The sequence below is a fragment of the Oncorhynchus gorbuscha genome, linkage group LG16, assembly GCF_021184085.1.
Source record: "Oncorhynchus gorbuscha isolate QuinsamMale2020 ecotype Even-year linkage group LG16, OgorEven_v1.0, whole genome shotgun sequence".
Classification (NCBI taxonomy): Eukaryota; Metazoa; Chordata; class Actinopteri; order Salmoniformes; family Salmonidae; genus Oncorhynchus; species Oncorhynchus gorbuscha.
The window spans coordinates 8233062-8247590 of record NC_060188.1 but is presented as its reverse complement, the minus strand read 5'-3'; the positions used below and the strand labels follow the sequence as shown (position 1 = coordinate 8247590).

General features: G+C 44.6%; 1 pseudogene; it reads right to left on the bottom strand.

Annotated features, from left to right (window-relative positions):
* Positions 1 to 459: 459 nt before the first annotated feature.
* Positions 460 to 14479, bottom strand: LOC124000309 (annotated as a pseudogene).
* Between the last annotated feature and the right edge of the window lie 50 nt (positions 14480 to 14529).

The following is a 14529-nucleotide window of genomic DNA, read 5'->3' as shown; positions in this document are numbered from 1 at the left end:
ATCCTGGCATCTATAGGGGGACAAGATTAGGTTGAGATCCTGGCATCTATAGGGGGACAAGATTAGGTTGAGATCCTGGCATCTATAGGGGGACAAGATTAGGTTGAGATGTGTTGAGATCCTGGCATCTATAGGGGAAAAGATTAGGTTGAGATGTGTTGAGATCCTGGCATCTATACGGGGACAAGATTAGGTTGAGATGTGTTGAGATCCTGGCATCTGTAGTGGGACAAGATTAGGTTGAGATGTGTTGAGATCCTGGCATCTATATGGGCACCAGATTAGGTTGAGATGTGTTGAGATCCTGGCATCTATATGGGCACCAGATTAGGTTGAGATGTGTTGAGATCCTGGCATCTGTAGGGGGACAAGATTAGGTAGAGATCCTGGCATCTATAGGGGGATTAGCATGCCACTCTAGGTTGAGATGCACCGTGAATAGTCAGATTCAGTAGTAACTATATTGGCATCCATGTGCTTTTATTAAATTCACATTTCCACTTTTACAGAATTAAAATGACTACTCAAAAGCAACATTTACTAAGCATACCGATTAGACATATAAACTAAACCATATAACAGGCAGTCAAAAGGCAATTGTGAACATACCTTCCAAATTTGCATGACAAAACACTTAACAGGTTTGGCTTTTGTTCACTAATTAGTCTTAAATACTGGTTCACAATAGATTCTTTGGCCAATAAAGAGCATCTTTTATAAATGGGAAAAATAATGATCTTCCAATTGTAATAAAATGGGCCATCAACTCAAGACATCAAATAAATACTAAACGTCACATATAAATAATGCAAAAATAGACTGTGATGGTTGTGGAGAGAACATCTTGGTGACAGTTTAATGAAACACCCTGACCCCAAACGTTCACGTAACATTAAAAGAGAGGGTTCCATAAGTGTGTGACGAGGGTCATCCATCCTAAATGATACCGTTACCATGGACACAGTGACATGGCAACAGAATGGAACCATGCCATTGAGTAAGAGAACAGGCTTTCATGGTGAAATAAAGACCACTTTTGTCAGGCTTGCCATTGAGGCAGTCACACAACTGTCCTTCTCCATGAGTTAAGCCTTGAGGCGCAGTCACTTGGCAAGGTCAAGACTCACGATGAGACAGAATACCAGCCCTACTAAGGTAGTTAGCTGCCCTCTGGCATTGTCTCTGGCACAGAGTGACTTCTGTACAGCACCTGAACAGCCAGGGTCAGGTTGACTGTTTGGCAGAGATGCATACTCAGAGCTCTCCAAAAGGTGGCAGTCTGGAGCAATATAAATGAATGGTACAAGGACCTCCGTCTGGAGTTCTCCCTCAGTCCACAGAGAACTCGGTCTCCGAGGCAGTGCCGGGGCGGCTGCCCCCATGGGCATCCTTCCTCAGCTGCAGAGAGACACAGCTCAGCCAGCTCCGGCTGGTGGGCATCTCCCCCACGATCTCCCAGCTGTCTGTCTCCTCACAGTACCGCTCGATGGTGTCGTGGTACCTGGCGGACAGATGGGACAGGTTGTGTAGGCTCTGGTCAAAAGTAGTGCACTACATATGGAATAAGGTGCCATTTCATCAAAAGTAGTGCTATGAATAGGGTGCCATAGGCAGCCCAGATAATTTTCATATTCTCCTTAAAAATATATTTTATAGGCCTTGCACCTGCCAAATCAGGGTCGTATTCAGGCACCAAACGCGGGAAAACTGACTGAAATAGGGAGAGAATACGTCAACTTGTTCAATAAGAAACGCTTGATTTCATTTTCTGTTGAAAACCATTTTGCTCAGGTGTGGCCTAATAAATACAATCAAGCTGAATATGATTAGAAAAACCTGTCCCAGCCCTCCTCTGATCTTACCTGTCCCAACCCTCCTCCTCTCCACCCAGCCCGTAGATCTTACCTGTCCCAGCCCTCCTCTCCACCCAGCACGTAGATCTTACCTGTCCCAGCCCTCCTCTCCACCCAGCACGTAGATCTTACCTGTCCCAGCCCTCCTCTCCACCCAGCACGTAGATCTTACCTGTCCCAGCCCTCCTCTCCACCCAGCACGTAGATCTTACCTGTCCCAGCCCTCCTCTCCACCCAGCACGTAGATCTTGCCGTCCACCACACCGGGCCGGTAGCGCCTCTCCCTCATATGGGCACACATGGTCCACTGGTTACTCTTGGGGTCGTAACACTCCACCTTGTCTGTGTTCTCTGTGGACGCATGCCAGCCACCTATGAATGGAATACAGGAGAAAATCCTAATGTATTTTTCCACGGAAAATGTGGAAATATCCCCTGGCTTCAAACTTGGGCCTTTTTTCCTGATCAGGTCACGTGTTCAGGGAAAAGTTACTATGTAATCAAGCATCTTAGAGCATGTGTGCTGATCAAGGATCAGGTCCCCCCCATGTCCATGTAATTGTATTCATTGAAGGCGCAGCAGCGCCTATTCAACCTCAGGAGGCTGAAGAAATTCGGCTTGTCACCATAAGCACTCACAAACTTCTACAGATGCACAATCGAGAGCATCCTGGCGGGCTGTATAACCGCCTGGTACGGCAACTGCTCCGCCCTCAACCGTAAGGCTCTCCAGAGGGTAGTGAGGACTGCACAACGCATCACCGGGGGCAAACTACCTGCCCTCCAGGACACCTACACCACCCGTTGTTACAGGAAGGCCATAAAGATCATCAAGGACATCAACCTCCCGAACCACTGCCTGTTCACCCCGCTATCATCCAGAAGGCGAGGTCAGTACAGGTGCATCAAAGCTGGGACTGAGAGACTGAAAAACAGCTTCTATCTCAAGGCCATCAGACTGTTAAACAGCCACCACTAACATTGAGTGGCTGCTGCCAACACACTGTCATTGACACTGACCCAACTACAGCCATTTTAATAATGGGAATTGATGGGAAATGTAAATATATCACTAGCCACTTTAAACAATGCTACCTTATATAATGTTACTTACCCTACATTATTCATCTCATATGCATATGTATATACTGTACTCTACATCATCGACTGCATCCTTATGTAACATGTATCACTAGCCACTTTAACTATGCCACTTTGTTTACTTTGTCTACACACTCATCTCATATGTATATACTGTACTCGATACCATCTACTGTATGCTGCTCTGTACCATCACTCATTCATATATCCTTATGTACATGTTCCTTATCCCCTTACACTGTGTATAAGACAGTAGTTTTGGAATTGTTAGTTAGATTACTTGTTGGTTATCACTGCATTGTCGGAACTAGAAGCACAAGCATTTCGCTACACTCGCATTTAACATCTGCTAACCATGTGTGTGAGACAAATAAAATTTGATTTTGATTTGATTGTGATCTAAAAGTCAAAACTAATCCCTGATACCTATGACGTAGATTTTCCCCTTCAGGGTGCAGGCAGCAGAGCCGGAGCGAGCGATCTGCATGGGGGCCACCTCAGTCCATACAGACGTTTTAGGGTTGTACACCTGGGCCAGGTCTGTGCCGTCACCATCCTCTAGAACAGCACCACCTAGGAGGCAGGAGGACACTGATAAGTTACTATCTAATATTAAAGATTACCTGTAGACAATTCAAACTACCGCATAAAGCAATTTCAGAAAAATTATATAGACCAAGCTGAACCTATAGAGTTGCTATAGAGTTTATACAGTCATCCCAATTCTGATATTTTTCCCACAAATAGGTCTTTTGACCAATCACATCAGATTTTTTCAGAGCTGATCTGATTGGTCAAAAGAATATCAGAATTGGGCTGCCTGTGTAAACACAGCCATAGAGTTCTCTGGAAGTGGGTGAGCAATGATCTCTCCTACCTGTGACATAGAGCAGTCCATCCAGTGCCACCACAGCAGGGCTGGTGACGGCCATCTTGACTGACTCCATGAACTGCCAAGTGTTGGTGTGGGGGTTGTAGCACTCTACAGAGTCCAGGCGGGAACGGCCCTCCCAGCCCCCCACTGCAAACACATAGCCATCCAGCATCACCAAACCTGGAGGGGAGGGAGGGGGACATATTTATGGAAGAGCCGGCAGGCTCAACTTAAAACAGAGAGGAGTTATCCAATGGAAGTCTGTCAGCATTCACAAAGGATGTACTGTATTGGCTATTGTTTTATTCCATTACAGAAGTCATGGACGGGGACCTAACCTGTTACAAAAAAGTCACGTCCCCGGCTGTCCTTCTAACCAGTGTTATGACATGTCAGACAGTATGTTAAAATGGATAAATAAATGGCTAGAGTTGACTGATTTTTACCTAGCTCTGAGCGAGCTACGTTCATGGGGGCCATCTCCAGCCAGGAGTCGAAGCAGGGGTCATAGCGCCACATCTCTCTGCTGGCTGAGCCATCAGGGAACTCCCCTCCAGCCAGGTACAGAGTGGAGCCTGGGGGAGAGAACATGGAGATTGGAATAAATTAGAAAATGATACAATTCCTCACAAAATCTGTTTATTTTGTGAGAAACTGACATCGCTCTTTTCTTCATCTCATTCTCAAGCATTAGGTCAAATGTAACAAAGGTCCTATAACAATCTATGACATAGGATCCATCTTATATACAAACTAAACCAAATGGTCCTCACCTGAAACCACCAGGCCATGTTTACTGACAGCGAAGGGCAGGCAGGCCAGACTCTTCCACTGGCTGGTAAGGGGGTCAAAACTCTCCACGCTACGCAGCACCACCTTATCGTCCTCTCCCCCACCGTCACAATCACCTCAGCTGTCCCTGTCACAGAGGCCAGCAGAGAGGGATGTGACTGGGGAGCCACAGAGACTTGTCCCTTCAGAGAGCTGATCATTGTATTAAAGGCAGAACAATCCTCCAGGCATACCAGGGTTTGCGCTTCAGAAATCTAATTAATTAAAGCACTAGGCGTGTGGAGGAGTTTGGCAAGTGGGAGGTTAAATGTGTGTGTTCAAGTTCTTGTGTTTGTGTGTGTTAGGGTGACAGGGTGTATTTGGAGTGTGTATGTTCATGTATCCATGCGTGTGGTACCTACCTGTGGACCTACGTGGGCGTGCTCGGGGGCAGTAGAACTCTCCTCGTCGGTCCTGTAGCAGCAGGTAGTCCTTGGCCTCAGAGATGAGCCTCTGACAGCGCTGGGACTCCCGGACCACCTCCAGAGACTCAATCACATCGTGGATGTAGTACGGGCTGATCAGGGGCAGGCGGATGTGCTCCAAGACCTGCAGGGAGATGTGGGTTAGAATGACGACACATACACTGAAAACAAACACACCCACTGGATATAGACATGAGCAGACAGACACAGGTAGGCATCTCCATCCAACCTCTAGTGTTATATACACATTAAAACAAAGCCATAGGACCTAACCTTCAATTTTGTTCATTTAATTTAATGGTTAGGTCCTATTCCATTTTATCAGAGCGACCTTGATACCTCCAACTTCCACTTAACATGATAGTATCGCTGACCTCTGACCTATCCAAAATGACACCGACTCACATCTGAGGCTCTAAATTATATTTGTGCCAGGCCAGGGTGACACCTTCCAGGGCCCATGGTTACTACAGGACCATACAATGGGGTTCTAACCCCGATAAGAATATTTTGAAAATAAATACACAACACAGGATGACAGGACTAATGGTCAATAGCAAATTGTAAATATGAGTTAATTTTCAGTTCAACATCTGTTCAGAGTCTGTGGAATGTCACTCCTGAACTCAGAGTAATGGGGGCTACATGTGCCACATTTTCATTGGTCTGTACATTGAGTCGGGAGCACCAGATACTGACTGTTACTTCTGATTTTTCTTCTTATTTGGCCATTGGCCAAGTTGTACTGCAAGGACTTCTGATTGGACAACCCCAGGCTAGGGTCAGGGGTTTATAAATGGCATCCTGTTCTTTTGTTCGCTGGGGAAAAGCTGAGGACAGGGGAGACTGAACATTGACTCCCAGCATAACATCTTGATTTGTCCTCTCTGAATAAACCTATTTTTCTCCCCCTGATTTGCTTTGGAGTTTGTGTTATTGAAGAATAACATAAATTGCTAACACTTGGTGTCGTGTTCCTGATGAATTGGTCTGAACATCAATAAGAACTTATCAACTGTGTGTTTATCCAGAAGAAAGAGGCTGAGCGCAACCCACTTTGGGGAGACAACTCTTAATCTCCTGATTGACGACAGAATTGCTGGGTGAGTCTAGACCAAAATCATTTTAAACAAACCCAATCAGGTTCAAATAGTGTATGCAATGAGTGATATGTATCTGTGATGTATAAGTGCTCAAGTCCTTTGTTTTATTAGAGTGTAGTCCTTTCTTTACTCTATTAAAAAGGTTGGAGTCTGTTCTTGTGAAACCTTCTAGCAACTTTTACACGTGGTAAATGTAAGCCTTGTAAGCATTCAAAAACGAGTGAACATAAGCTATGGGTAGCCAGGCCCTACAGAAACTATTTGTTCTAGAAGAGGTTGGGGTCCTCAAAAGGGGTTATATAAAAACACACACACAAACTCAAATGCAAAATAAAAAACGCAAAAAAGAAACGTCCTCTCACTGTCAACTGCGTTTATTTTCAGCAAACTTAACATGTGTAAATATTTGTATGAACACAAGATTCAACAACTGAGACAAACTCAAGTTCCACAGACATGTAACAGAAATGGAATAATGTGTCCCTGAACAAAGGGGGGGGGTCAAAATTAACAGTCAGTATCTGGTGTGGCCACCAGCTGCATTAAGTACTGCAGTGCATCTCCTCCTCGTGGACTACTCCAGATCCTGTGCAGGTGTTGTTACACGTGATCTGCCACCGCGAGGATGATCAGCTGTCCGTCCTCTCTCCCTGTAGCGCTGTCTTAGGCGTCTCACAGTACGGACATTGCAATTTATTGCCCTGGCCAAATCTGCAATCCTCATGCTTCTTTGCAGCATGCCTAAGCCACGTTCATGCAGATGAGCAGGGACCCTGGGTATCTGTCTTCTGGTGTTTTTCAGAGTCAGTAGAAAGGCCTCTTTAGTGTCCTAAGTTTCCATAACTTTGACCTTAATTGCCTACAGTCTATAAGCTGTTTGTGTCTTAATGACTGTTCCACAGGTGCATGTTCACTAATTGTTTATGGTTCATTGAACAAGCATGGGAAACTGTGTTTAAACCCTTTACAATGAAGATCTGTGAAGAGTTATTTGGATTTTTACTAATTGTCTTTGAAAGACAGGGTCCTGAAAAAGGGACATTTATTTTTTTGCTGCATTTATATTATACAACTTTTGACGTTAATGTAATGTCATTTTTAAGTGAGAAAACCACTGGAAAAAGGTGGAACAGCTCTTTCGGATGTGAACATGACATTTTAAATTCACTGTCTAGAACCATTTCAAAGTAGAGCAGGAGACACAGATGAAAATCAGACGTGACCCCCACCTGTGGCCTATGTTCTCCTAATCTAGCTTTACACTGAGTTGTGCAAGGCAGATCAGATTTCAAGCAACTGGCTGGCACTGCCTGTCTTTGAGTCAACAGATTCTGACAGCAGTGACGAACGATGTCTTAGGCCAACCTGAACACAGGCTGTGAAAAGGGTGTAAAGACAAACTTCCAGAGATCGTGATCACACATAAATCAGCATCTCCAAAACAGTTGGATTAATGGTCAAAAACTTTTAAGCTTCCATGAGACGTGGTTATCAGTTATGCAGGTTCAGAGTGAAACCAACAACATAATCCGTTCAGGAGAAGAGGAACCTGGTGTATGTCATTATTGCGGGATTTCTGATCACTGGCAGCAAGACTGTCAGAAAAGAAAACATGATTTTATGAGAAGTGGCCAGGAGAAGCAGGGTCCGTCTAAGGGAAAATGGAACAAAGACAACAGCCCCAACGACACAATACTCGTGCAGAAATGTAAAAAGCTCTCTCCAGTTCAGCAGCAGAGGTTTCTAGATACTGTGGAGGTAAACTAATAGACCCCCCTCTTACGTCCCATCTCAGCTGGTGTACATATGAAATCGGATGGAATATATGTGAACATGATGGTTAACAACTTTGCAGTAGATTTTTTAGTAGATACAGGTCCTGAAGTTACTGTATTGCCCATATCTTATGCAAAACATATATGTCCTCATTACACAGGAAAGAAGATGGGGGGCAACAGGAGTGGAGGGAAGACTGATATGAAACAAACCAAACCATTATCAATTTCTATTGGTCCAATGAAGATTGATGCAGGGGTGTGGATAGGCTCATTTGAACAACCTATTTTAGGCTTTGATGTTATTATGTAACTTGACTCAACATTGAACATTCCTTAAGAAAAGGTGACGTGGCAAATTAGACAACCCCAGAAATGTATAGTTCAGAACCATGCTATTTGGACTATGAAGAAAAATGACTGTGGAACTGTGGATATGGAATCAGTGTGTTTGACAGGTGATGCCCCACCTTGCACAAAACAATATCCAATTAGCAAGGTAGCTATAGCCACAACTAAAGTAGTGAGTAAAGATCTATGGGACATGTGTATAGTTGAAAAGACACCACAATGTGAATGTGGTGGGGATCATCACCACACCAAGCCTCATGACTGTGGTCAATGTGCCCGTGGTAACTGTCCTTGGTGCTGTAGTGAACCATGCTCTCTCAGATGTGCGATCACACTTGTTAAGACCTCTTTTCTATAACTTTGTGTGAAATCTATTTCTTATGGCAACGGCAAGTACAATATGCCCTTTGTGTTTTATAGAAATGCAAGGTGTTTAATGTGAATTATTTTATGCTTACTGCTAATGTATTTTATTCTGTCTGTTTTTTTATGTTTTCTAAAATGACATTTTAACTATATTTATTTTTTAAATGGTCTAGGGGGGAATATAAGAATATTTTGAAGATAAATACACAATGCCGAGGACGAGTGTACTAGAGTACTAATGGTCAATAGCGATTTGTAAATATTAGTTGGTTTTCAGTTCAACATCTGTTCAGAATCTGTGGAATGTCACTCCTGAACTCAGAGCGACGTGGGCCACGTTTTCATTGGTCTGTACATTGAGTCGGGAGCAGGATACTGGTTATTTGGCCAAGGACTTCTGATAGGTCAACCCCAGGCTAGGGTGGGGGGTTATAAATGGCATCCTGTTCTTTTGTTCGGTGGGGAAAAGCTGAGGACAGGGAGACTGAACATTGACTCCCAGCATACCATCTTGATTTGTCCTCTCTGAATAAACCTACTTTTCTCTCCCTGATTTGCTTTGGAGTTTGTATTTTAAAAGAATAACAAATTGCTAACACCCCTAACGTTTATGTAAAGCTGAGTGACTGACAGCTGGGGTTTCAGACAGTCAGATCTACTGGGGATTCCAGAGCTTAAAACCCCCCCACACCACAGTCAACAGAGAACTGTAGGGAGGGGCGTAGCACAGAGCTGGACACAATCTGTCGCCTAGATACCGCTCAACACACAGACAATGGGGGACCACTGCATTGACTGTTGTGTTTTCATGCTGACCTTTTCAAAGCTCTGCCTGCGGGTGGCGCTCTTGTCCAGCCACAGCATGGTGGCCTCGAACACAGTCTCCTCCTTGGCTACGTTCAGGTGGTCGCTGGCGATGATCTCCGTCAGCTTGTCTGCACACAGAGAGAGGAACTCCTCCTGGGAGGAGGGGGGGGGGGGGACAGTGTTCAAAAGATTTTGAAATTTAAGCAAAAAATTGCGTTGCTTATTGGAAGAAGTCCAGGTAGTCCCTCCCTGTTTAAGTCTAGTTTCTTCCTTTTGGTGCCTAAGGAACATGATCCTGGGCTGGCATAGACCAGCAAGGGGAACAAAAGACTATGATGTCACTTCCCCTTTCTCACATACATGAAGAATGGGAATGTCTAAACAATGAGACATGAGAAATGTCCCCTCCTTCGTCTGCACTGTTCTGAAGGAACAACACGGGTGAAACCAAATACCTCTCTGGGATCATTGTGTTCAATGCAGCACAGATGAAGGAGAACAGAGGTGAAAAATACATTTGAAACTATTGAGACCAGGTCCCAGGTTTGGACTACACAACCCAGACCTCCCTTCCTATCTCACCTGTTGGCAGACACTGCCGAAGTGCTGGAGGATGTAGTCCATGCTGTGTTTCTCCAGCTCCCTACAGGAGTGGGCCTCAGCGAAGCAGTGGATGCCCACACAGTTCATCTCATCCATCTGGCGCTCCATGAAGCGGCAGCAGGCTTCACGCACTGCCATCACATCCAAGAGGTTGGCCGCAGCCAGCAGGGCCTGGGGGTCACAGGTCAATGACATTTGATTTCAAGACAGTCAACTCAGGAAATTTATTTAGGAAATGGAAAGTGCCATTTACTGTATTTATGACTAGGAATGAAACTGACTTCAACTCTGGGGTAGTATAACTTTAATTTAACAACTGCCATGCTAAACCAGAAGTTGACTACAAAGTGAGACTGGAAGACAACGGTTCTACCTCACCTGCACGTTGGCCTTGGAGATGACCACCTCAGCCGTGTAGGCGTAGCTGACCAGCATGCCAATCATCTGGGACTCCACTCCGTTGATGGCCACCCGCTCCTGTCTGGACTCCATCAGGTCTGTGGAGAACATGGCCTGGGGAGGACAGAGGGGAGGGCAGAGAATTAGGAGAAGAGAGAAACAGACTCCTGCCAATGAAAAAGCGCCAACAGCAAATGACCACATGTAAGTACTTCAGGTCTGCAGTGAGTGACAATATAAAAGATGCACGGTCATCAGTAAACTGTATCCATTCAGTAAATGGAATAGTTGAGAAGCAAGGGCACCGTCAGCTTGCTCATCCCCGTTGCACCACTGTATTGCCCTCTGGGTCTATGTAGTATAGCAGTTAGAATAATCATTTGGGGGGGGTTACCTTGTCGGCTCCGGAAGTCCAACGCTCAAACCTCGAGGCCACCGACTTATATTAACGCACAGTCTGACTGTCCGTATTGAGTTGGTAAGTGTTAGTGTGTCATATGCAAAATTGCCACAGGGGATGAGGGACATGTCCTCTCCACCCAATATTCTTTAAAAAATATATATATTTAAATTTTACCCCCTTTTCTCCCCAATTTCGTGGTATCCAATTATTCGTAGTTACTATCTTGTCTCATTGCTACAACTCCCGTACGGGCTCGGGAGAGACGAAGGTCGAAAGCCATGAGTCCTCCGAAACCCAACCAAGCTGCACTGCTTCTTAACACAGCGCCATCCAACCCGGAAGCCAGCCGCTCCAATGTGTCGGAGGAAACACCGTGCACCTGGCAACCTTGGTTAGCGCGCACTGTGCCCGGCCCGCCACAGGAGTCGCTGGTGCGCGATGAGACAAGGATATCCCTCCCTAACCCGGACGACGCTAGGCCAATTGTGCGTCGCCCCACAGACCTCCCAGTCGCAGCCAGCTGCGACAGAGCCTGGGAGCGAACCCAGAGTCTTTGGTGGCACAGCTAGCGCTGCAATGCCCTAGACCACTGCGCCACCCAGGAGGCCGGTCCTCCCCCAATATTCTGAACAGGTTGATTGTAGAATAACAGGACAAATGCTAAATTCTTTCTCATCCTCATGGCAAAATGTGAATAGCATGAGATGAGCTATAAAACAGCACACTTCTCTCTACCCCATGGCAAATGTGTAGAACTGCAAAAAAAAAATGCTTTAAAACTGCAACATTTTCTCTCAGCCTCATGACAAAAGTGTGTAGAATAGCATTTATAAAACTGCTCTGCATTAGTCTGGCCCCGTTCAGACGCACTGAGCCTCCTCCGCTGTCTAGACAGACGCACTATATATTCGCACGCCTCCCGCTTCAGTACCAGTAAGTGAAATATGACTAATTTACAGTTTGAATGAAGACTCTCCCCTAACTCTCTCTTTCCAACAGGCATTCAGCCAGTCCTTAAAGGTGTGTTTTATCTCAACCTCCACCTGTAAACTAGGAAAACTTGATAGTCAATGTATGATCAACTTAGTAGATGACATCCTATGTAAATGTGCATCATCATTATAATAGTACTCAGTCTTCATCTTTTGTGTATTATTAATATTTTAAATACTTTCATTGGTGACTTATCCTTTCACTTATACTGTTTTCAAAGTACCCGTCAAGAGGGCATACATTCATGTCAAACTGTAGAACTGCAGGAACTTTCTTTTTATAGGTAAATATTCACAATTATAATAAATCTCAGTCTTGATCTTTTTTGACTTCTTAATATCTGCCTTGAAATACCTTAATTCATGATGGTGCTGACTTATCCTTCCAGTTGTACTGTTTTCAAAAAACCCTTCAAGAGAGGCATAATAAAGTAATGTCAAACTGTGCACAATTGCAGGAAATACCTTTTGAAATTTTCCCAAACATTCTGGGGAACAACTCCCAGATCCAACGTCTACTGTTTGTCCCCCCAAATATCTACCCACAATTTAATTTACATATACATTTTAGTAATTTAGTAGACGCTCTAATCCAAAGGGACTTACAGGAGGAATTAGGGATAGGTGCCTTGCTCAAGGGCACATTGGCAGATTTTTCACCTAGTTGGTTCGGTGATTCAAACCAGTGACCTTTCGGTTACTGGCCCCAACGCTCTTAACCTGCTGCCCTTGTAGTATATGGAGAAGTAGTGTATGCATTCTGTGTCTGCTCCTGGACAATGTATGTTTTCTGTACTCTTGTCCCAATGATATCTTCCACACTTTCTGTGGGGATTAATAACGTTGTATTGTACCGTACATCACTGTCCATACCTGGAAGTAGGAGCTAAAGGAAGCCAGTACGATACGGTGACAGGGGAACTCCTGCCCCCCACAGCACAGTGTCACATCACAGAAGGCATTGTTGAGACGCAGGCTGTTCAGGCCCTCCAGGACCTTGTTGGGGTGCCTGGCCTCAACAAACACATAGTCCTCACTGTCCAGCGAGGCCAGGGGAAAGCCAGAGTCCTCAAGGACAGGAGATGGGGGCAGGAAGAAGGTGGCGGATGTGTCCGAGATGTTCACAGCAATGATTTCGGCCATCATTTCACTTTAGTCAAGCCTGTAGGGGAGGAAGAGGCAGATCGACCGTAGCCTACAGTCTCTTTACCCAGCAGATCTGACCCACTTGCTTACAGCTGCACTAGGGTCAGACAGCATTCCTGTGTAGATTAAGAAACCGTGGACCTGGCGCAAGATTTGGCTCAGAAAACATACCAGGGATATGTAATCCAGGGATGAGAAATGTGCTGTACTATGAATTCTCCCATTATCCCAACTGTTACACTGACATCATGCTAGTTATGGGTAGTCACAGCAACCATTATGGAATGGCATGGCGCATTGAACAACAAAATGGCTGCTAGGTCTTCTGCTATCTAGCATGAGGACAAAAATGACACTTTTCCAGAAAAACTAGCAGTCGTTCAATCTTCTCAGTTTAACAGTTGGGATAATGGGAAAATTCGGAGTACAACGCATTTCTCATCCCCCCAGGTCAGCAGAAGACAAATCAAGCTCTGCACGGCAATGCCATTCGACTCCAAAATGTTGTAATAACATGAATAACAACTCCGTATAGCTCTGCATTGACATGACTGGTTGCGTTATGTCCAGTATAAACACAAACTCCCTTCCTTGACAACAACTATGCGAATTGCAAGAAGTATGAATGCCTCGACTTCTGCAGAGCCGCATCGGAGTAAATGCTGTGTATGACTGAGCATGCAGAGGCTTTAAAATCGACACAGGAATGCTGTCCAACCCTAGAGCAGCTTTAAGCAAGCCGGTCGAATCTGCTGGCTACAGTCTATTTTTCCCCAGTTTGCCTGTCAAGACTATTTTCAGTCCACTGGGGCAACAGTCTCCTCTCATATACTGACCTCTCCATAACAAATACAATAATACAACATTTAAAAAAGAGAAGGTTAGTGAGGGAATTCATAGCAGCATCACAAGTGTCTAGTACAATTTCAAGACCAGATAATTCCATTCCAGTTCACACAACATAATATTGTAGTAATTACATTTCACCCTTATGACAATTACACCATTTTTAACCAAAGCAATAATTTTGAGGACGCAAACTGATTCTTTCGATTGAAATAGTACATTGAAAATGAAATTAGAACACTACATATGCAATGAATGTGATTAAAACACTAACAAGCTAGTTTGTTATTGCCGAAGATTTCTGGAAAGCGCTCAGACTGACTGACACTGCTGACAACTGCTAAGTTAAATGATGATCGACATTTGCCTCCTAAAAATGCCATTTATTGCCCAAAAGCTAAGACTGCAGACCATGCACTTCTACCCTGACATTGTGATATGTTACATTACCTGATAAACATTGCCGCATCAATAGAACAATCCAAATTTGTCAGGTGTCGACCGAAAAATTGTTAAGAATCGTGACCACCAGACGCCATGTCTTCTTTTCTCTCTGTTTTACTTTCTCAGCAAAGTGAAACAGAGCTCATTATATCGCCCCCTGCTGTTTAGGTCCTCGAAGGTCCTTGCTTGGTTACACCCTAAAAGGTTGAT